The sequence below is a fragment of the Apteryx mantelli genome, chromosome 1 (assembly GCF_036417845.1).
Source record: "Apteryx mantelli isolate bAptMan1 chromosome 1, bAptMan1.hap1, whole genome shotgun sequence".
In the NCBI taxonomy this organism is placed as follows: domain Eukaryota; kingdom Metazoa; phylum Chordata; class Aves; order Apterygiformes; family Apterygidae; genus Apteryx; species Apteryx mantelli.
Genome location: NC_089978.1, coordinates 152,454,305 through 152,476,981, shown reverse-complemented (window position 1 = coordinate 152,476,981; position 22,677 = coordinate 152,454,305).

The following is a 22,677-nucleotide window of genomic DNA, read 5'->3' as shown; positions in this document are numbered from 1 at the left end:
GGAGCTATTGGATGACAAGAGCAAGGCTCAGTCCACCCCTAGAGCAAGGAAAGTCATGACAGGGTGTCTGTATTTGAAACTGCAAAATAACATCCAAGTATATCTTAAAAGCTCAGGTGTAACAAGCTGTGTGATGCTGAAACCCTTTTGACAGTGATCTGTCCTGGCTCTGCTGTTCTCAACCTGCAGTATTTTAGAAACCATGGAGTGTTTTGTAGCTAACACTGCTGGCCTTGTGTCAGCTTAGGGTTTTTTTTCTCCTTATTCTGCAACGGTGGCCTAGATTTCTTTTGGCAAAGGTCTTCCTGTTTTTGAAACATGGATGTCAAAGAGAAAAGGACAGTGCATCCAGGAGAGAGCAAGAGCTAAATTCATCATTGAAAGAGGGGATGAAGGATTAATTGAGGCTGAGGGGCTGATTAATTGGGATTGTCACCAGCTCTAGCAAGTCCCTCTGTCCTTTTGTCCTTTTTATTTTGAAACACAAGGCTCACTTGCAGAAGGGGAGTAATTGGAATATCTTTTAAATAAAAGTGGTACTGACTCTGTGTGGGCAAAATTCCCTTGTTATGGACAAGGTTAGACCAGATGGCCATTACAGACTCTTGGCCTTCAAATCAGTGAGAGGCAAGCAGGCGCCTACTGCATTCAAACACTGTTAGTAATGTCAGGACAGAGATCCCCCTTTCTGAAGCCAGACAGCTACAGGAGCTTGGGCCTCAACTTTTAGTCTGGAAGGTCATCTGACCCCCTTTTCTGTCATGCACCAATATTTTCCCTCTCCTTGCTTCCTGATTTTCAAGTTTATTTCTCTCTGCTCACTTTGCTGCAGTCAGTTGCTGTCAAATGCAAAGGTGAAAGCTCACTGCCCACACGAGCTGAAAGGCCGAAGGCTGAACTTGCCAGCTCTCTCCTTTGCGTATGCGTGTAGAAAGAAGGTGGGGAGTACACGTTACTCCCCTTGTGAAATTAAGGTGTCCTCAATGGCTAACTAGTGCTGTCCTGTGTGCCCTTGGGTCTGCTACCCTGTCCCTCTACCAGCACAAGGCTCGCTCCTGGCCCCCATGCAGCATTCCCGCGCTAGTGCTGTGGCACGTGATCCCAGCGCGTCTACCTCCAAGGCAGCTTAGGTTAAGTATATACTGTGAACAACCGTGAAAGCTGTTATCGCTCTTTCTTGATAGATCGCTGAACACCACTGCCTGATTTTTCTCAGCAATAATAACGTGCAGCAATGCAACTTTGTCCTTCCTGTATTGTTTCAGGGAGAGGGTGGCTGTAAAACACACTCTGGGGCTCCATAGTTTGAGTGGGAAGCATGGTACTTTCTGTGGCCCTGCATTTTAACTGTGTGACTATGCCATGCTTCTGCTCTCCCAGTGATTGATGCGTTGATTGAGATAGCCAGGAGAGACCTGGTACATTTTCTGCCTTTCTGGAAGGTAGAAAGGGAAGCAAGTGTGTTGATAAGAGCCAAGCCTCATCCATAGCCTGGGTTCAGAGCAGAGCACGTGGAAGAGGGGTGCCTGGTGCTGGAGTGCCGTGCCTTGGAGCGAGGGGTAGGTACATCACTGATTTTGTGCATTTTGGTGGAGAAGAGCAACCCACTGCTGTTTGACTTGATGTTGATGGGGGAGGTAGCAGAGGAGCCTACACCGCTACATCCATTTTTCTGAAGTTGGGTGATGTTGGGTTTTTTGTATTATTGTAAGTTTGTAAAGAATGTAATCTGTCTGTTGGGGGCATAAGGAGAAAACAGGGCCTTTCTCTTTTTGGGTCAGGCTGCTCTTTTGTTGCTGTGTTTTTTGTTGTTGGGTGGGGAGGGAGTCTAGCAGCCATGGAGGCAAAAGCCTGGCCTCGATCAACTGATTGCAACTATCTGATTACAACTATCCCAGGGCAACAGGCTGGTGAGCTGATGCTGCCGCAGAGACCTCCTGCACCAAGCTGTGAAAACAAAACCCTGCATGCATCTTTTCGTGGGGGGAATCGGACCTGCGGGGGCTCTGCACTGGGGTGTTTTGTTGGGTGGTGAGATGTTGTGCTCGAGGGCTGGTGTTGCTTGTCTTCAGCCCAGTTAGAAAGAGAGTTGGTGGGCTGCCCATGCCGTTCAGCCTTCATGCAAAGGAAGGGTTGGCTTTGATGGCCTGAATTTTTCAGTGCGAAAATGGCTCTCGCTGGAGTTGCTCCCCACAGGGCTCCTCTCCCCAGCGGGGCTCAGGTACCTTGCACCGCTGTCGGCCTCCTCCTGGGAGCCCTGGCTGTAGCCCCTGCCTCCCTCCCCATCCTGTAGAGCACAGTGTCAGGGATCCTCTTCTCTCTCCTGCTGCTGCTGCAAAGTTGTGTGAACTTTCCTGGTCAATACTGGAAAGGGGAATGCTATTTATTTTTATATTGTGTATATTTTGTCTTGGTCTGCTGATTACCTTTGTTCCCCAAGAGCGACAGTTACCTCAATAGTTAGTTTAATACTGTGTGTTGGGTAATTTTTTTAAAGAACTTTTTTAAAAGCTTGATCCTTGGAGGTCTGTAGATTTTATTTCCATATGAATTGGTTATTTTGTATAAAGTACGTTCTTAAAATAGCAATCACGCTTGCTGTATGTGTGTTTTCTTGTCTCCTGGATGTTCTTCCTCTTCCATTGTAAGGTGGGAGCGGAAAGGGGAGGGAAGGGAACACGGAGGTCTTCCTTGGAGAGACAAAGCACTGGGCTGCCATCAGATGTGGTTGTACCACCTGAAAACCATTTACAGGAGAGCACCTGGAAAACTAACTGGGATTGCTCTCCCTTCTGAAGCACAGCTGTCTGCATATGATCAACTGAGCGGAAATGAGATGGTGACACCAATGTCCTGTGAGTTGCTGGCAGGCTGCAGGTTTTCTCCAGCCCAGTTGTGGCTGTGCATGCTGGAAGACCTGCCTCCCCTTAAAACACTGTGCCGTCTTTGGGCTCAGGTAGCTCTTTCCCTCACCTTCACCCGAAACCTGTCTTTGCTTTAAAAAGGGTCACTGCCCTTGAGTAAAGGCCATAGTGTCCTGCTGCTATGAAGGATGAACTGAATGTGGCTTCACAGAATCACAGAATGGTTGAGGTGGGAAGGGACCTCTGGAGATCATCTAGTCCAACCCCCCTGCTCAAGCAGGGTCACCTAGAGCACGTTGCACAGGATCATGTCCAGGTGGCTTTTGAATATCTCCAGAGAAGGAGACTCCACAACCTCTCTGGGCAACCTGTTCCAGTGCTCTGTCACCCTCACAGTGACAAAGTTTTTCCTCATATTCAGATGGAACTTCCTGTGTTTCAGTTTGTGCCCATTGCCTTGTGTCCTGTCACTGGGCACCACTGAAAAGAGTCTGGTCCCATCCTCTCGACACCCTCCCTTTAGATACTTGAACACGTTGATAAGATCCCCTCTCAGCCTTCTCTTCTCCAGGCTAAACAGGCCAAGCTCTCTCAGTCTTTCCTCATAAGAGAGATGCTCCAGTCCCCTCATCATCTTTGTAGCCCTTTGCTGGACTTGCTCCAGTAGTGCCACATCCCTCTTGTACTGGGGAGCCCAGAACTGGACACAGTACTCTAGATGTGGCCTCACCAGGTCTGAGGAGAGGGGGAGAACCACCTCCCTTGACCTGCTGGCAACACTCTTCCTGATGCACCCCAGGATACCATTGGCCTTCTTGGCCACAAGGGCACATTGCTGCCTCATGCTTAACTTGGTGTCCACCAGCACTCCCAGGTCCTTCTCCGCAGAGCTGCTTTCCAGCAGGTCAACCCCCAACCTGTACTGGTGCATGGGGTTATTCCTCCCCAGGTGCAGGACCCTGCACTTGCCTTTGCTGAACCTCATGAGGTTCCTCTCTGCCCACCTCTCCAGCCTGTCCAGGTCTCTCTGAATGGCAGCACAGCCCTCTGGGGTATCGGCCACTCCTCCCAGTTTTGTATCATCAGCAAACTTGCTGAGGGTGCACTCTGTCCCTTCATCCAGGTCATTGATGAAGAAGCTGAACAAGACTGGACCCAGTCCTGACCCCTGGGGGACACCACTAGCTACAGGCCTCCAACTAGACTCTGCGTCGCTGATCACAACCCTCTGAGCTCTGCCATTCAGCCAGTTCTCAATCCACCTCACTGTCCACTCATCCAGCCCACGCTTCCTGAGCTTGTCTATGAGGACGTTATGGGAGACAGTGTCGAAGGCCTTGCTGAAGTCAAGGTAGACAACATCCACTGCTCTCCCCTCATCTACCCAGCCAGTCATTCCATCCTAGAAGGCTATCAGATTGGTTAAGCATGATTTCCCCTTGGTGAAGCCATGCTGACTACTCCTGATCACCTTCTTGTCCTCTACATGCTTGGAGATGGCCTCCAGGATGAGCTGCTCCATCACCTTTCCAGGGATGGAGGTGAGGCTGACTGGCCTGTAGTTCCCTGGGTCCTCCTTCTTGCCCTTTTTGAAGACTGGGGTGACATTGGCCTTCTTCCAGTCTTCAGGCACCTCTCCTGTTCTCCATGACCTTTCAAAGATGATGGAGAGTGGCTTAGCAATAACGTCCGCCAGCTCCCTCAGCACTCGTGGGTGCATCCCATCGGGGCCCATGGATTTGTGGGAGTCAAGTTTGCTTAAATGATCTCTAACCCGATCCTCCTCGACCAAAGGAAAGTCTTCCTTTCTCCAGACTTTCTCTCTTGCCTCCAGGATCTGGGGTTCCTGAGGGCTGGCCTGAGCAGTAAAGACTGAAGCAAAGAAGGCATTCAGTAACTCTGCCTTCTCTGCATCCTTCGTCACCGGGGCACCCACTCCATTCAGCAATGGGCCCACATTTTCTCTAGTCTTCCTCTTGCTACTGATGTCTTTGAAGAAGCCCTTCTTGCTGTCCTTGACATCTCTCGCCAGATTTAATTCCAAACGGGCCTTAGCCTTCCTCGTCGCATCCCTGCATACTCTGACAACGTTCCTATATTCCTCCCAAGTGGCCTGTCCCCCTTTCCACTTTCTGTATACTTCCTTCTTCTGGTTGAGTTTTGCCAGGAGCTCCTTGCTCATCCATGCAGGTCTCCTGCCTCCTTTGCTTGACTTCCTACTCATACGGATGCACCGCTCTTGAGCCTGGAGGAAGTGATGTTTGAATATTAACCAGCTCTCTTGAACGCCCTTTCCTTCTAGGGCCCTAACCCATGGGATTCCTCCAAGTAGGTCCCTGAAGAGGCCAAAGTTTGCTCTCCTCAAGTCCGGGGTTGCGATCCTACTTAGTGCCCTGCCTCCTCCTCGCAGCATCCTGAACTCCACCATCTCATGGTCACTGCAGCAAAGGCTGCCCCCGACCTTCACATCTCCAACCAGTCCTTGTTTGTTTGTTACTATGAGGTCCAGCAGCACACCTCTCCTTGTTGGCTTCTCCACCACCTGTGTCAAGAAGTTGTCACCAATGCTCTGCAGGAACCTCCAGGACTGTTTGTGCCTAGCTGTGTTGTCTTTCCAGCAGATATCAGGCTGGTTGAAGTCCCCCATGAGAACCAGGGCCTGGGATCGTGAGGCTATTTCCAGCTGTCTGTAGAAGGCCTTATCGACTTTCTCTTCCTGATCAGGTGGCCTGTAGTAAACACCCACAACAGTGTCACCCATGCTAGCCTGCCCTTTCATCCTTCCCCATAAGCTCTCGACTTGCTCTTCATCCACCCCTAGGCACAGCTCAATACATTCCAGTTGCTCTCTCACGTAAAGAGCAACTCCACCACCTCGCTTTCCTGGCCTGTCTTTCCTAAAAAGCACGTAGCCATCCATGACAGCACTCCAGTCATGCGAGCTATCCCACCATGTCTCTGTAATGGCAATGAGATCATGGCCCTGTGACCGCACACAGATCTCTAGTTCTTCCTGTTTGTTCCCCATGCTGCGTGCATTGGTGTACAGGCATTTCAGGGAGGTGATCGAGCATGCAGGTTTCCCAGGAGGGATACAAGAGGATCCTCCATAGCCACATCCCATGCGCGCTTCCCTGGCTGCATTCACCTGCTGGAGGCGTCCTGACTTGAACTGCCTTTTGCCAGCTACCCTGGCACTATAACTGTCCCCTTCCCCCGTCTTTCCTAGTTTAAAGCCCTCCTTACCAGGTTGGCCAACCTGTTGGCAAAGACCTGCGTGCCCCGCTTAGTGAGGCGGATCCCATCTCTCCCCAGCAGTTGTCGATCTTCAAACATGGTCACAGAAACCAAAACCCTGTTGCCAACACCAGCGGCGCAGCCAGTCGTTAACTTGGAAAGTCCGTCTCCTCCTCCTCTCATCCATCCCCCTCACTGGCAGGATTGAGGAGAAAATGACCTGGGTTTCTCTGGCTCCCTTTTGTGCTGTTTTAATGCTAGGCAGTGTAGGGGATGAAGGCCTTCAGGGGCTGTCAGAGGACTACAAGGACTTTCAAGCTCATGTCCTATGGTCTGAATCCATACCAGGCCCAAAGGGGCCGTTGCCATTTACTATTTAATAAAACTCCCATGTGAAATGGGGCAGTGGTTGCAAGCCCTCTGAGCAGACAGGCATTTTTGAGACAACATGGCACTTTCTCACAAGGGTTTTGCACTAAAGCTGGGAACTGACCTGGTCATTTGATTTGGAAAGGCGCCTGCCATAGGTGGACGGGGGGCAACTTGCACTTGGCCCTTGCTTGGCTGGTCCCTGAATAAATAACTGGCTCCATTTTGCTGATCCAGCAGCTTTTCGTCAGGACAAAATTGGTGTGATTTCTTTAAAAGATGGTGCCAGCAACTGAGAAAGCCAGGGACAAATGGCAGAAGGCAGGGGGCATGACGGCTGCAGGGCAGCATACTGCGAGCTCCTTCCCTCTCCTCCCCGTGAAAGCTCCCTCTGTCTCCTTGAGGGCTAGTAACAGATGCTGTTGCTCACATCTTCTTTTCCTGCCAAAACAGCTTCACAGAGTAGCCTGCTTATGCCACCGGGGCCCATCTGCCCATGCTGGCTCTGGGGCTGCCACGCAGGCGGGGGCTGGTCCTGAGCCCGGCTTGTTCACTGCACTGTCGAACACCCAAGATGCCTCTGAAAAGAGAGGTGCACAAAATGCACATGGGCAATGGGGACCCTGCGCTTGCTGGCCAAACCAGTGCCCTGATCCTGTCCCTGCAGCTCTTCTTTCTCTCGTGTGCCCTGATCAGCAAGTTCATCCCCTCGGTATTTTTATGAAGATGGGAAACAAGCTAAAGTAAATGAAGGGGTCAGGAGCTGATATAAATCCCCAATTCATCTGAGCATTTTCTGCCACCCCTGCCCCTGCAAGGTTTCCCTTGGAGCTGATTTTTACCCTTAATGGTTTGGTCAGAGAATGACTGATATCACCACTAGATCTGCACTTTTGTTTCATGTGCAAAGGCCCCCGTGTGAAACCTACGCCAGCACATATTGACACCTTCCTGCCCCAGGACACTCGAAGGACCCCGAGACATGATCTGCTATCCCTTTACACCTCAAGCACCCCAAAATGGCCAAACCTGTCGTCCCAGCAGCCTGGGCCAGGTAAGTGAGACTAGCAGCCGGGCAGGAGTTTCTGGGCATGGCTGCAATCTCCGGCCATACAAGGGTGGTCTGAAGACGCGTGCTCCTCTGAGATGGGGGCAAGGTAAGTCCTGCCCAGAGGCGAGCAAGGGTGGCTCTCGGTCACATTTTCCCCCTTCCCCCTCTCCCACCATGCTGCAGGCAGGGGCCAGGGTCCAAGGTGGAGAGGAGCGAACTGCCCAATTTAGGAAGGGGAGGAATTCAGTCGCTCCTTCAGTCCCAGGAAGCGTTTGGGTCAGAGGGGATCATCAGGGGGAGATTTCTAATCCTCAGGCTAAACTGGCGCTGGACTGAGCTGACACTAATTGGAACCAGTCCCCGAAAAGGGGCTGGAAGTTGCTGCTCTGGGAGCTCCTTTACAGCTGAGGCAAAGACAAAGCTTATCTGTGTTATAGGAAATGCCATGTCCTAACCTTGACGAGATGCTATCGTGAGCATAACAGGCAGTGTCAAGCTAGGCCACATGTCCCCCTTATTCTTCACCTCTCTGGTTTCTGCTGTCCACGATTCTTATTTCTCCTCCCCACCCCCCACATTGGGTTGGGAAATCTGCCCCTTTGTGGTAAGAAAGGACTTTCCTGAGCTCTTAAAACAAGGCTTTAAACTGTTCACTTCATTTTTAGCCTCCTTTTCCCTAAGATGTTCCCACCTCCACATTTTCTCCATTTTTTTGTCCAGTGATATCAGAGCAACTGGCTCATCCACGAAGGCTTAAATCGGAAAGGGATGGATGGGTCGGCTTTAATGGGGTGGTTTTAGTGCCCAGTTTGGGTGTGGAAGTACATGCTACGGCACCGCGGGCAGCTGCTGTGGGCAGCCCGGCTGGTTTCTGTCACTGTAAGAAAACAACGTGTTACAGGGAAATAAGCCAAAGCTGAATTCTGGCTCTTAGTGGAAGCAACCTGTATCAGTGTGTCTTAAAGGAGGGCTGACCTTCCTCAAGGCCCCAGGATAACTGCATCCAGTCTTTTCCTGCTCCTGGCGAGCACAGGAGCCGTTCATGACCTGGGGAGTCATGGCTGAGAGTTCGAGTGCAGGATGTCTGTCACGTACTTTGCAGATCTTCGTCCAACTTTGTAGGAAGACTCTGCTAGAGGTAATGAACCTTGGGTGTCTGGTGGGCACCTAATGGCGAGGGAAAACTGGAGTGCGCTTGGCACCCAGCAGTGTTTCGGGGAGAAGTGGGTTTCTTTTCTTGGAGGGGGGAGGGTTCCCCTAAGAAAAGATTCCAGCAGGTAAAGTTCCTATCTTGAATTTTATGGCAGGAAAATCTACACAAACCTTTTTTTCTTGAGCCAAGAATACGAACCAAAATCACAGTCTGTGGCCATCATCAGGGTTTTGTTTGAGGCTGGTTTTGGGGAGAGCAGTGCAGCACATCACGGGAGTCAGAGTTACTCCTCGGTGTCCTTGTTAGCAAAGCCCCCTTGCTTACAGGTTTCCAGAGTCACACTATGAAGTTAGTCTCCCTGCCGTGTCATGGGCCCCCTGGCCTCAGCACAGAAAGGAAGGGCTGAGGAATCTGTGATAGCTCAGGAGGACACAAACAAATTGTCTGCGTTCACAGAAATGTTTTCTTTAGACGTACACATTAGAAAAAAATATATACCCACTTAATTTCAGGATTAAGATTTTGGTATTGTCCCAAGATGCCTTGCTCCCAGCCATAATCTCGGGCTGAGGGCGCAGTGTGGTGGAGGGAGCCATTTGTGTGCATACGTGTATGTATTCACGCATATAGTGAATGATACTGGGTTTGCTTTGTGCGCTGAATGTGTTTGGGTCTCCCAAGCTCTAGTGAAAATTATAAATTTGTTCTGGACCATAAAAACAGCCCTAAAATTTGGAGTCCTGAAGGCCCTGTACCTGCTCATCAAGAGGAGGCAGAACAAGCTTCCCCGGAGCAGGAAGACGTGGGAAGGGGCCGGGGGATCGCTCTGGGCCCGGAACCTCGTTTCTTCTCCATCGGGCAGAGCTGCACCCTCCTCCTTCGCCAGCACCGGGAAGCCACATGTTCCTGCCCACTTTTTTTTTTTTAATTCCTTTCGTAAGAGCCTGCCAGCATCAAGGGATCGTAAAAAGTTCACTCTCTTGTCACGAATTCACCGACTCTTCCGGGGCCAGTGGGCAAAAGTTGTTTGCAATTTCCTCAAGCCGTGACCTTTGTTTTGACCGTGGCGGAGGAGACTTGCAATCCATCAAACCCACGGCTCGTCCGCCTGCGCAGCAGGATGGGGGCAGGAGGCCTCCTCCAGCCAAGCCCAGCGAGCGGGGAGGGTGGGGGATGGACGCTGCACACATGAGGGCCACGCTGCACAAGAGTTTTTAAAGGACCGAGCCCGGGGAGTGGGTGTCTCCACGGCAGGGCAGGTCTCGGAGCGAGACGCGGAAGAGCTGAGGGAAGGATGAGCTGTTGGCGGGGACGGTGAAGACAAGACCTGCGTGAGAGCTGCCAGCCTCCTCCCCTGAGGTTCAGGCTCTCTGATGGGTGATGCAGCCAGGGAAACTGCGCCAGGAAATGTTTCGCTTGGGCACTCATTTGATGCCCGTTTCATGTGGGCCCGGACAGCATAAAGCTACAGGGTGCTGCCAGGCAAATTTGGTTGCAGACAGAGATTTTTCAGCTGCTGGGTCTGGTACGCTCCTGCCAGAGAGATTGGAGAGAGGGTTTGCTTTAATTTTCCTTCCTGAGAGGGAGGCTGGATCATGATTTGCTGAATCAACACAGCCATAAAAGATTTCTCATCTGGCTGGTGCCTAAAAGCAGCTCTGGAGACAGGGCTGTTGCACCAGACCAATGCTTCTCGCTTTTAGCAGGAGCTGAGGCAAAATGGGAGATGCCTGCAGACCTACTGCCTCTGAAGCCCCAGCTGCTGATGGTTCCTGACATCTCAAGCTTGCAGGGGCTTGGGGAAGATCTTGCACCACTACATTTTGTTAGGAGAATAAGTTGCAAACTGGAACCATCCCCTGGGAAAAAGCCCTTGTTGGCATCTGCCTCTCTGCAAAGGTTCCCGGGGGAAATTCATCAGAAGTGCACGTTGCCCCTGCACCCGGGTGTGAAGACATACCTGCATATGAAACGCATCTCGCCTGAGGAAATGCAGCCTGTGCATACCAGTCTACCCCGCTTCCCTTGGCAGCATGCCTCAAAATCCCCTCCCTCTGATCTCTGCTTCCCTAGGGAAATGCATCCTACCACCACTTCCTGGCTTCCAAATAAAGGTTCCCTGGGGAAGTTATTCTTTCACAAAAACGCCCCTTGGTCAAGCTGAGAGAGCACTTAGGTTTTAAGGTCAGAAGGCAGGATTTCAGCATTTCATCTGGCACCCTGTTTAACACCAAGCATGGACTTTCAACATCCAGATCATCCTTTTTAGCCCAATCACTTGTGCTGGAACTAGCATACTTTCTCTGATTTCCTTTCACGGCTGATTTCCAGGCACGGCAGACCATGAAGTGAAAAAACATGCCACTCAGCTCTTTGTTCAGTGAGGATGTGTTGAGCGCAGGGAGGAGCAGAAGGGGTGGGACTGTCCTTTTACACCTCTTGAACTGCAATCCTTGTGCTGGCTGTGGGGGAGGCAGTTCCCTCAGCTGGGAGAAAAGAGACAGAGCGATGCACAGGCTCCCCAGAAAGTCTGCAGCGGACAAACTTCACCCCTGAAACCAGACTGCTTTGTGAGCATCACCCTCCTTCTCTTACATCAGTCATTCTCATGCTTTTTATCTGATGTTCCTGTATGCCAACACAGCTTCTTTTCCACAGCTGTCTTCTCCCCGCTCCGATTTCCCCTTCTGTAAATGCATACCCAACGCCCGACTTGCGCCAAGCCCCAACCTCTTCTCTGCTGTTCTCCTGCCTCCTCCCAGTGCCGGGGCACCCACCAGCTCCGGCTGGGCTCTCAGCAGGTGATGCCGTGAAGGGGCTACAGGGCTTTCCTTGCCATGGGGGACGCCAGAGGGGAAGGGCTGCCCGGGCAGGAGGAAGGTTAGAGCCATGCTCACAGTGCGCGAAGCACACAAACACTGGGGACATTGGGGAAGCAGGCTGTGGTAGGACTGGGGGGAAATAAATGGAGGAAATTTCAGAAAGGAAACAAATCTACAGCAAGTACAAGGAAGTGTTTCCTGATGAGGGGAGCCCTCAGGTGCGAAATGCTTTCTTGGGGGGGGGGGAGGGGAGGGGGTCTAACGGCTTGGCTGCTGCGAGTCTGTTCCTGAGTACGGTGGTGGTGTGCCCCAAGAAGAGCTAAGCTCTGCCATCACTAGTTTGTCTCTGCGAGAGGACCTCCTGGGAGGACCAGAAGCAACTTCCTTTCCAGGCAAAGAGAAACAAAACAGGCCACAGGACAAGCATTTGTGTGTCAGCCAGAACAGGGTTTGCTTTGCTGGTGCAACTTGACTGTGCGCCACATACCTGGGTTTGGCAGAGTAGGAGCGGAGGAGGCTCCAGGAGCCGAGAAACAGAGGAAAGTCTCATGCTGGGCCTGGAAACCCCTCTCAGAGTCGCGCCTACCAGGACCCAGGGTTACTCACCGTCCCAGGTGGATGCACATGCTTCACAGGCTGGTCTCCAGAGGTGCTGGGCTACTACCAAGGCCGAGCTCCTGGCGCTCAGCACAGCAGGGAGGAGGGCTTCCCATGGAAATGCACCCCGGCTGCAACCCGCACACCTGGGCTGAGCCATCCCAAAACTCAGCGGTGGCGATGCAGGCCTTTCCCCTGTCCTTCCCTGCTGGTTTGGGAGGAAGAGGCTGCACTGGCTGAGGCTGATGCACCTCGCCACGTGCCCTGCTTGCTTCCCGTTACCAGCACCCCAGAGGGGTGCACGGTGACAGCGGTGTGCCCTCTCCCTTCCCCACGGCGTGGCTGGAAACGCAACTTCAGCACGACTGGCTCGCAAGGGAGGCCGTGAAGCACCGCTGCTGCGGCAGCCCAGGGACGGCTGCCCCTGCCTGGGAGGCTTGCGGGGACGGCGGTGTGCCCTCTCAGCAGGGACAAACTGCCTGTTATCGCAATGCGAATTGGAAATGCAGATTCTGGCACAAGTCCGATTACGGCTGGTTTTTCTGTTTTCCAAGCTGCAGGTGGTGTTACTTTGACGGCCATTTTTCATTTTAAAAACAGTATGTCCCTAAGGAGAGTCTGAAAGCCATCCCTCCTCACATGACAAGGGGAGACAAACTCTACTTCCTTCTCCCTTGTAACCAAATTTCCTGTTCTTTTTTTTAAACACTTGAGCGAGTATTTCTGGGGCTGGAGGGTGTCAGAAGCAGCGTGTGTGGGCTTGATGCCTTCTCCAGAGGCGCAACATCTTGCCATAGGGGCAGCCGTTGCCACAGCCACTGGCCATCATGCAGAGGATTTTGCACCCCATGCCACGGCTAGGACAGCAGGAGCCTGCGGACAACACCAGTGAGTATCGGTCAGGGGAAGGAGCCACTGGCACCTCCGTAAGTGGCTCCAGAAGCAGTGGCTGCCAGGACAGGAGCCCTCCCCGCCTCCAAAGCTCCCCTGGGCGCTGCGCCGGGGACTGGACGCACCGAGGACAAGCCAGCGGCTCTAGTGCAGGGGTTGCCATGCTTGCTGGAGCAAAAAACCCTTTTTGTTACCCCATGATCACCTCAATCAGAGGCCAAAAGGTTAAAATCGAAGCAAAAAGGGAGATGTCCATCCACCAGCAGCTCAGCTTGGAGGCTGCATTACAGAAATAAAACAGCCAAGCTTTCATCTGCTCCACAGGTTTTCCCCTCCCCTCTTTTCCTTGGTTGCATATCTTGTGAGCGGTCAGGAGGCTCACGTGCGCCTCGGGGCACAGAGCCAAGCCAAAAGCAACCCGTTCTGCTGGATACTGCTGGCCCGGGAGGACGTCCGGGGGGGGCTGTGGGGTGGGGGGGTACCTGCACGGCCCCTGGCTTCCCACCGCTGCACCTCCACCCTCTGCCTGAGCCGAGCTGTAGTTAATGTGTTAATCAGCCTCTTCTCTGTTCTTACAGGAAAGTCACTGACTTTTTTTTTTTCCCCACCTGTTTTTCAGAAAAATGTGGTGTCCCGAGCGCATGGTGCAGCGGCACCATCAGGAGAATGGACCTGCTCTGCCCCTCATGATCTGTGGGGCTGGGAAGGCACCCATCTGCCCTGGGGACGGCAGCAGGGCCCTCCCTCCACCGGGCTCCCTCCTCACCTCCGAGGCTGTTGCTTCACACAGCTCTTCACATTTCTCCTTTCCCAGTGGAGCAATATCCCCGCTCAGCCAGGGACAGTTATCAGTAACAACGTCGGAGAGCTGACAGTTTCTGGATGTCTTGGACCCTGGCTGAAATCATTAGCTGGGAAGGAGGGAGCCGCTTCTCCAGAGCCTAGCGTTTAAATGAAAGCGAAGTTCATTTGGTCACCAGCTCTGCCCCACAGAGGCTGTGGGACTAGATGGGGGCAGTGAGGAGGGCAGGGATTCAAGCTGCATATGAGGAAGTGGAGGCACCCCCCCCCCCGCCCCGGTCCCTCCACAGCCAGGCAGTGCTTGCCTCTGCCCTTCCCATCGCTCATGCAAGAAAGCACTTCAGCCCACATCGACTAGCCCTTGCCTTGGTGAAGGGGACAGGGCAAGGCCGTGCACCTCGGTGCCCACGGTGCCACCCACCAATGCTATGCAGCACCCACGGTTCTCCTGGCCTGACCAGAAAATGCCCTTTCCTTGGGTGTTTTTTGTTCCCTGGTCATACACGGGGAAAGCGAAGAGTCCCAATGAGATGGGGCAGATGCCTTATGGGCTCTGGGCACTAGAGGGTACAGGAGAGCAGTGGTCACCATCAGCCAGCAGGTGTTTGTAGAGCATGGAAAGGCAAAGCTCAATGTTAGCTTTCTCTCCTGGAGTTTTCCGCAGCCCTTTCCTGAGCCCCTGCAGTTCAGGGTGAATCCTGCTGACATTCATCTGCTGCCTTAGGACTCCCTCTCCATCTCTGTCTTCTCCCCGAAATGCAGTGTTCCCCAAGATGCACACACAGCTCATCTGCTCTGGAGGACAAAGGGCATTTTAAAATCCTTCTTTGCGCTCCTGGGTGACTGCATCTGCAGCCAGGAGAGGGTCCTATGGGGTTTCCTGTCAGCCTGCTGGACCTGTAACTCTGGAGAATCCTGCTGGCCAAAGCGAGCTGCAGAGCAGCATTTGGCAGCCTTGAAAGGGGCAAAAATATAGACATGAACAAGTTAAATCTTTCTGTTCCTCCTCCCCACTCCCTTAACTCTGAAGGGCAGATACTCTCTTGAAATGTAAAAACACAAATGCACACTACGTTTTTTTTTTTTGGGGGGGGGGGGGGACACAATAGTTCTGTTCTTTCTGTTCTGTTCTATTCTATTCTATTCTAGCCATTCCATTCCATTCCATGGAATTACCACCCTGGAAAATGGGAGGAAAACTGGTACCAAGTAGTCACCTGGTCATCTATTTAGTATGGTATGGCTGAAGTGTCAGCTGCTTCTCAGTACCCACCTAGTGTCACCATTTAAAGGTGGCATAGGATGGTTGTTCTCACAGGGTAGGTGCCAGCAGGTGTGGAGCAGTGTTGCACTGTGGGGTGTGCATGACCGCATGTGTCTCTGCCCTGGGTCATGCAATGCCCACGTGTGACATGAGTGCCACCACAGCCGCTCAGCGATCACGGGAGCCAGGGGAAATCACAGCCCTGCCCTGTCTTGTCTCCCTGAGCGTGCAGGCAGGTTGGCTTGGGGGATCACTGTGCTTGGGCACCCTGGCACTTGCCAGTCAGTCTCTGCAGGGAGCCTGAAGGGTTCGTTCCTGCTGCCATGGCCCAGGGAACAGGGGCCAGCCTGATGCCAACCCCACGTGGCCATCCGGCCTCTTGGGCAGAAAGGCAGGCCCCTTTCCAGCCCAGCTGGTGCACCAGTGCGTGCAGCCATCACTTCTAGTCATTGCACGTAGCTGGCAGCTAATGAAAAGGGAAATACAAGATGAAAAAGGCATGATTAGTAAAGAGCAATAAAAACAATCAGAGGCAGGGAGATATGCTAGTGATATATTAGGTAAGGAACAGGGAGAAGCCAGATGGTTGCTCCAGTTTACATTATAACTCCAGATGACTTGGCAAGAGGTCACTTAGTGGAACTGAGAGACTAATGGGTCAAACTGGATGAAAGCAAACACTTCATGCCTCCCTACATAGCCCAGGTGAGTCTGTGGAACTCCTTGCTGTAGGACGGTACTGGCAAAGCTGGCGTAATGATGTTTTTAAACTGTTTTTATAGATTAGTGCCTTTATCTGAATTGCAGCAGTATTTGCAGCTACTCTGGGATAAAAACAGGAAAAATGCAAAGATTTTAGACCATAAGTGATGAAGCGATCATCGCTCTAAGTCAGGAGTGATTTCCTCTCACACAACACAGCAGAACTCCCTCCATGTAGGTTATTGCTGCAGGCAGGATGTCGGCGCCCTGTGGCATCATTAACCAATTTGGATGTGTCCATCCCGAAACTGCAGTGATGCTGCGGTCACAGGAGACCTTGTTGTTCTGCCAGCTTTTCTCCTCCTACGGACCATCCCCATAATAGGGACTTCTTCTACACCAACAAACATTGCAGGAGCCCCTTGCCAGGCTACATCGAAAGTGTGTGTGTGTGGTAGGGGGGAGTCAATACCCGTCATGGTGTGAATTAACCCTTCATTCCCCTTATTTAGGAAAGGCCATGGATTGATGCTGGCCATGCCAGAGAGCATGCTCAAGCTGGCAAGCAGCGATCTCTTCTGGCTACTGTTCTCATAGGTGAGTATATGTAAATATCCATGCATAGCCATGTGGCTCTGTGTGTGTGTGTGTGTGTGTATGTATGTGTTGTGCAGCTGGTGTGGAGGGATCTCTGGGGTATCTAGTTCCTGGAGTCTGTGGATCCAACAATATCTCAGGAAGCTTCTGTCTCCCTCTGGAGCATCTGATTCGCACTGATCAGCACATGCACAGGCAGGGACTGCGTGGGGCTGCTGTGCATACACAGTGTGGGGGTTCCTGCCTTTCTGAGCAACAGAGCTAAGTAAAGAGGATAATCATTAGAGGTTAAGTGATTAAATAGTTGCTAAATGACTCAAGCTGAGCCTAGTGTCAAAAAATGATGTGATCCCAAAAGGCTTATTTTTTATAAAGCCTTTTTGACTAGTATGTAAGCAAGCCGTGGAACTTATTGCAGGATATCCTTGAAGCCACTGGATTCTTTTTTTGAACAAGGAAATATTTCTGAGTTTAAGAAAAGCATGAAATAGTATCCCAGCTCTAGTTTATAAAAACTCTCATAGGATTATCTTGAGCTTCATGACTTAAAGCTGATCACCAGCTGCAGTGAGGAGGCTGTTTCTTTTTGTGCTACAGAATATCAGAACCATTTTAGGAATTTTTGTGCCTGTAGACAGCAGCGGCCACTGTTGTAGGCCATGTCCTAGAATAAAGGCAGCCTTGGTCTGGTGCATGCTGGTGGGAGTGTGCGCTTGGGGGTAAGGAGCTGGGGAGCAGATCTGCAAGTGCCCTGGGCGCTCTGTGTATATGGGCAGGCACACACTCACTGTGGAGCTGCAATAGCAGCTGTGTAGGGTGGGTGCTGCAAGCGCAGCTGGGACGGTGGTGTCTTTGCAGCCAGTCATGCTAGCGTGTGTTTCTGTGTCCCATGGTGCTCTCCGTCCTGGGCTGTCCTCTGCAAGAAGTCGCTGATGCTGAAGAGGGAGATGGTACGTGGGAGCTGAGTCAGGGCTTGCTGCCTGGTAGCTGCCTGTCCCCTGAAGATGCTGGAAATCCAGCTTCAGGCTCCTGGAGGGTCGGGTGAGGCCTGCTTTGGCCTGGGAGGCACGAAGGGAGGTGCAGGCTGCTGCTTGGGGCCGTGTCACAAATTCCTCTGGTGCAGGGATCCAGCCCTCAATAAGCCCTTTGTGCCCCAGCGAGGTCTCTGCAGTCCTTCCCCCTCCCAGGGCCTGAAGGCAGCAGGCAGGGATGGCTAGGAAATGACCCAGACAGACGCCAAAAAGAGCCGCCAGGCTCCTGCTGTCCCAGCCCTGGCAAGCAATGCTACCATTTGCTTTCAAAGTGTTTGGAGTTGAGAGCAAAACCCCTGGGCAGAAGTGTGGAATGAGCAGCTGTACTTGAACTGCTTAACATTGTGCGCATGTGGGAAAATGCTCATAATTCCATGTTCAGCCAGAGTAATAACATGCTTATGCTCCCACTCCGGAGTTGCGTTGGGACTAACATCCAGTGTTTAAGCTGCTGCTAATGACCAGTGAGGGGACGCAGGGCCTTTCTGGAGCCCCTGAGGGGAAAGCACCCGCCCTGCTCCAGCAGATGTGCCAAGAAGGCTCTGCGGTGGGCTCAAGCACAGCGTTGCTGTGACCTTCTGTCTAAAAGGGACCTTTGCTGGGAGAAAGATCCCACTGCAGGCAACAGTCAGCAAGCAGTGTGAGAAATAACACTGCTTATACACAGGGCTGAAGAACCAATGTGGGCCACCAATATCTCGCTGCAGGAGAAAGCAGGAGTTTCCAGCACACCCCAGCGCTGGTTTGGTTTGTAATTCTCACACCTTCAGTACCTTGTGACTGCAGTGTGCGTCCCCACAGGAGCTGCACTCCAGGCAGCCTGCCAGAGGGAAGCTGAATTGAAAAAGTGCTAGAAGTGTTAGCCAGGGACCCAGGTGACCTGGCAAGGGACTGCATGCTTGCTCTTGTCAGCTTGTTTTTTTCTATGCCTCAATTTCCCCATCTGTGCAGGTAGGGAGGAAAGCGATGCCAACCTCAGCTGGAAAATGCTTTGCCAAAGACTAGTGTTGTGGAGAGGGACAAGTCCCTTAGATCTTAGAGGCTCATGCTATAAAGCCAAAGTTGCTCAAAAATCAATGTGCTCCCCATCCCTCTGTGTGTAAATAGAGTCTGTAAAGACTTCCGAAAGACTTTAATTTGAAAAATATTGGTGTTTCTGCCACTGGGAGATGGTAGGAAGAAATCCACAATCCTGGACAGCCACAGCACTTCCAGTTGGTGCTATGCCAGGTACGAAGGCTGTGCAGTCACCTGGTGCTTAGGAAAGCGATGCGTAGGCCAGGGACTGTCTGGAAAAAGGAGCTGGCCTCATGCAAACACTCCTACCCTCAAGATGGAAACAGGGCCTTTGGAAATGGTGGAATGGACCTTAACAGTTTTACTACATAAACTGAGTCTTTCACAACACATCAGGCTCAAGCTACCTAAAGCAAGGTGGGTATGATTCCAATAGTGTAACATAGGCTGCAAAATGCCATTTGTTTGGAGTATTTTCACTATGATTTTTAACCTGAAAATGCCCCTTTACAGGTGTTTCTCCTATTTTATCTAACATAAAACCAAAGAAGCAGTATAGGATCCTCTGGAAGAGGTGTCTAGGAAGACAGATTTGGGTTTTCCCAGCTAGCTCTACCTTGGCTGAGAATGGCAGGAACTTCCCAGCCCTGGAAGGGCCTTCTCGTCACAGCCTGTTCCCTGCAAACATGTCTGGGACGCAGGATGGGGCTCCCCCTTGTCTCTCCTGCACCGCCTCTATCAAATGGCAAACGTAGCCAAACCATGCTGCAGTCTGTCTGGGCTCCAGCTCAAGGCTACACACCTTTTGCCAAATTACTTTACAGCACTCTCAAGTCTTTGCTCCTCAGAACAGCAGCTCAGAGTTCACTTAACCAAGGAAAATTCTTTGGCTGGAATTTTCCTCTGGCATAGTTCTCTTCTATTTCCAATTTTTTTATTTCTGTTCTTTCATTGCAGTTTCTTAATTAAACAAATGGATAATTTTCTCTTAATCTCCCAGATTATTTTAAGAGCATGCTCTGGCTCTACAGAGATATTTCCAGCCTCATTTTGATGCATATAATGGCCTATGTAAGGTATTATCTAACACCCTTCTTGTTGCTTTCCAATAGGGATTGTATTTTTCTATTATTTCCCACTGCCTGCTAGTATCATCAGTCAGGACAGAGGCACACCACGCGCAAGGTCCCCTTCTACTGTTAGCTTTTCTCTGGCTGTGCAATGGGACCTGTGACCACCCTGGACAGTGGGCATCCAAAGGCCCATAGCCAGGCTTTCGTTGTAGATTCAGCCACAGACTTAGCCTGCCTCAGGTGCAGGCCCAGAGTCCTCCGTGCTGGCATGCTCTGCCAGCGCCCTAAAAGCTGGGGGAACAGGACCAGGCTCCGAACAGCTGCCCTTAACTCCCTTCTCACCTACTCCAAGCACATTTTCTTCTCCTCTCCCTCTCTCCTCTCTCAGACTTTCACTTGTCTGCCAGAGATCTCTAAGGCCTCTGGCTTCCAAGCACAGCTATCGACATCTCAGGCAATCGATGGCAATGTCCTTCTGTTAGAGGCTTGTTAGCAGCAACAGGCAACCCCCCCTCACGCACATCCCCAAGGTGGACTCTCAGCACTAGCTTTTAAACAAGACTCGGCTGCATTTTCCTCCAAGATTGGCTCTGAGAAGGGAGCTAAGCACTTAGACTTTAATAGCCTCCTGAAACACTCTCTCTTTCAGTACTTATTTTGTGAAAAGTAGCACTCACCCACCTACAGCCAGTTCAGAGTTTCCTTTCAGAAGTTATAGCTCTATCAACCATTACTGGCTTAATAAAGGTATTGAGGCCTCAGTTCTCAGATACTTTCTGGTTGTTTTCTTCTAGTCTTTCTCTCACCTTGACACTTGCGTGCACCTCCAGGGATCATTCATACAGCACGTGTCTCTCTGATTAACGCTAATACCTCTCAGCATGAAAATTCAGTACTAAAAACAGGGTTGTGACTCACATGTGCAGTAACATTTTAAGTCCTCTACTGATCACTTAGTGTCAAACCAGCTCCTAAATTTTCCACTGCCAACTGTGCAGAACAAGTGCAGCATTATCTATTTCCCTGTCTCCTTTTCTAGCACTAGATAGAGCCAACTCTGCCCTCTCCATTAATCTGTGGTGCCTACCTCTACCACCACAACTTAATTCTTTTACCTGATTTAATGCCTCCTTTGTTCTCCTCTGTCTAGTAGTCCATTTCTTAATGTGCTGCTCTGGCTGAGGGTTTGTCTATTACACCCATCTGGAATAGGTTGCATGCTTATACAAAGACGGATGAAGATCAATATCCTCATTGATTTGCCCTAGGTCATCAGGTGAATCAGTAAGAAAACAAAAATTGTGCATCCTAATTTATTTGCTTAAATCCACAGTACAGTTCAAAGAGTAAAATGGTGCCGCAACGACACTCTAGCAAGGAACTGTGAAATCCTCCTGAAACGTTGCTTTTGTTTCACATCTTTTACTTCTAAAAAGTTGTGTTCCAGTGCTGAAGAGAGGCCTGGGAGAAGACACAGCAAGTTCACTAACTATATTTGCTAAGCCTGGCTTGCATATTCCACTTTTTCTCTGCATCTCTAAGGTAATAAAATTTGGTAACAGCCTCTATTACCTGGGATGAAGGGTAAGGATGTTCCAGGTAATCCAGACACCATTTCTATGTAATTATATTCTCTCATCTGGTTGCCCCTCTCAGATTAAAACTGATCAGCGCTTCTTGCGAGGAATTGCTGGCCCAAGAGTGTATTCCTGTCACAGCTGACATGGCTCAAGTTGACAGGGTCTGCAGTTTCACTAATCAACTGAATAAGCAAAAGTGCTTTTGTTAGCTCGTGTGGATGGGATACTAAACCACTGGTCTGAGACTTCAGATGAGATACAGATGAACTGCTCAGACCATTTCTTAAGGTCTCTACTGCTGCTCAAGTGATTAACTAACAACATCCTCCCCCAAACTGAAAGCATTCTTGAGGCCACTATTTTTTATGTGAATCATGATGACAGAGGGTATTCCCTCCTCTTTCCTCCATACTTCAAAAAAAGCGTTCATAAGATGAACAGAATATAGTAATTAGCAACTCCAATATGCTTCACCTGTGAGCTCCATGGTCAAACACTTCATTACTTTTTATTTTGCTTTTCAAAAATACACAAGATGTGGATTTGTGAAGGTCCTTCTAGCTTCAAGAAAGGAGCAAACCATCAGATCCTGCACAAAGAATCCCTCTTTGACACAGCCAAGCATGTTTTTGTTACTGATGTTGGAGAAAGCCTTGATAACTTCTAATATAAATATTTTCTAAATAAAAAATACTGGAAGATTATATGGTAATATTGCCGATCACTGCAAAATCGGCTACAACGGAAACAGATTGAGCCATCTGTCTCTTCTTTGTCCTGCTTTTAGCTTATTCTGACTGTGACTTTTGTCTACATGCTTTATACTATTGCCTGTATCAGTTTTCCAGGTGAAGCAGCAGCACAAGCATCTGATATTATGACCTGCCTTAAGTCTTCTCAGTGCATATTGCCTACCAAAGATAGTAAGCTCCTCTTGTCTTTTCCCTCAATATTCTATTTCCAGACAGCACACTCTATTTCAACATTCAGAATTCCTGTACCTAGCCCTAGTCATGGAGAAAATAAGGACCCAGATAAGTTCAGCTGCATTTTCAAAGCACTGGCAGATAACTTGATGAGTTGGATGAAACTATCAGAAAAGACTGGAACAAACCTGCTCCAGAAAGCACTATTTAAACCTAGAAACAACACAGAAACACACACACACACAAGGCTTTTCCTTCTCTACAGGTGTGTCACAAAACGAGAGTCCAGTGTATAGTCAGGAAGCTAGATCACTGACAGTTGCAATGATGGAGGCTGTAACGGTTATTTCAAGTCTAGAATGAGTAGAACCTTAATCTGATACACTTGTTGTCCAGTCATAAAACAAAACTATGGAAAAGCAAAGTAATAAAAGAATAAATACCATACCATCTATGTAGAGAGCAAGAAATGGATACCAAAAGACAAAAGTGAAGAGCAGTTAAAAAAAAAAAAAGACAAAAAACACACTTGCTAAACATTCTTATTTTGTAAGAGGGAATTGAAAGCATTTCTTTTAGAAACAGAGATTAAATTACTTGGAATTTGGGATTTCCTTGGCAGTTAATCTCCATTTTAGATAAAGGAGCCAGTGAAAGGTTTATCTAACGTTTAGGGTAAAGGGGCATTCACCTCAGCTTGAG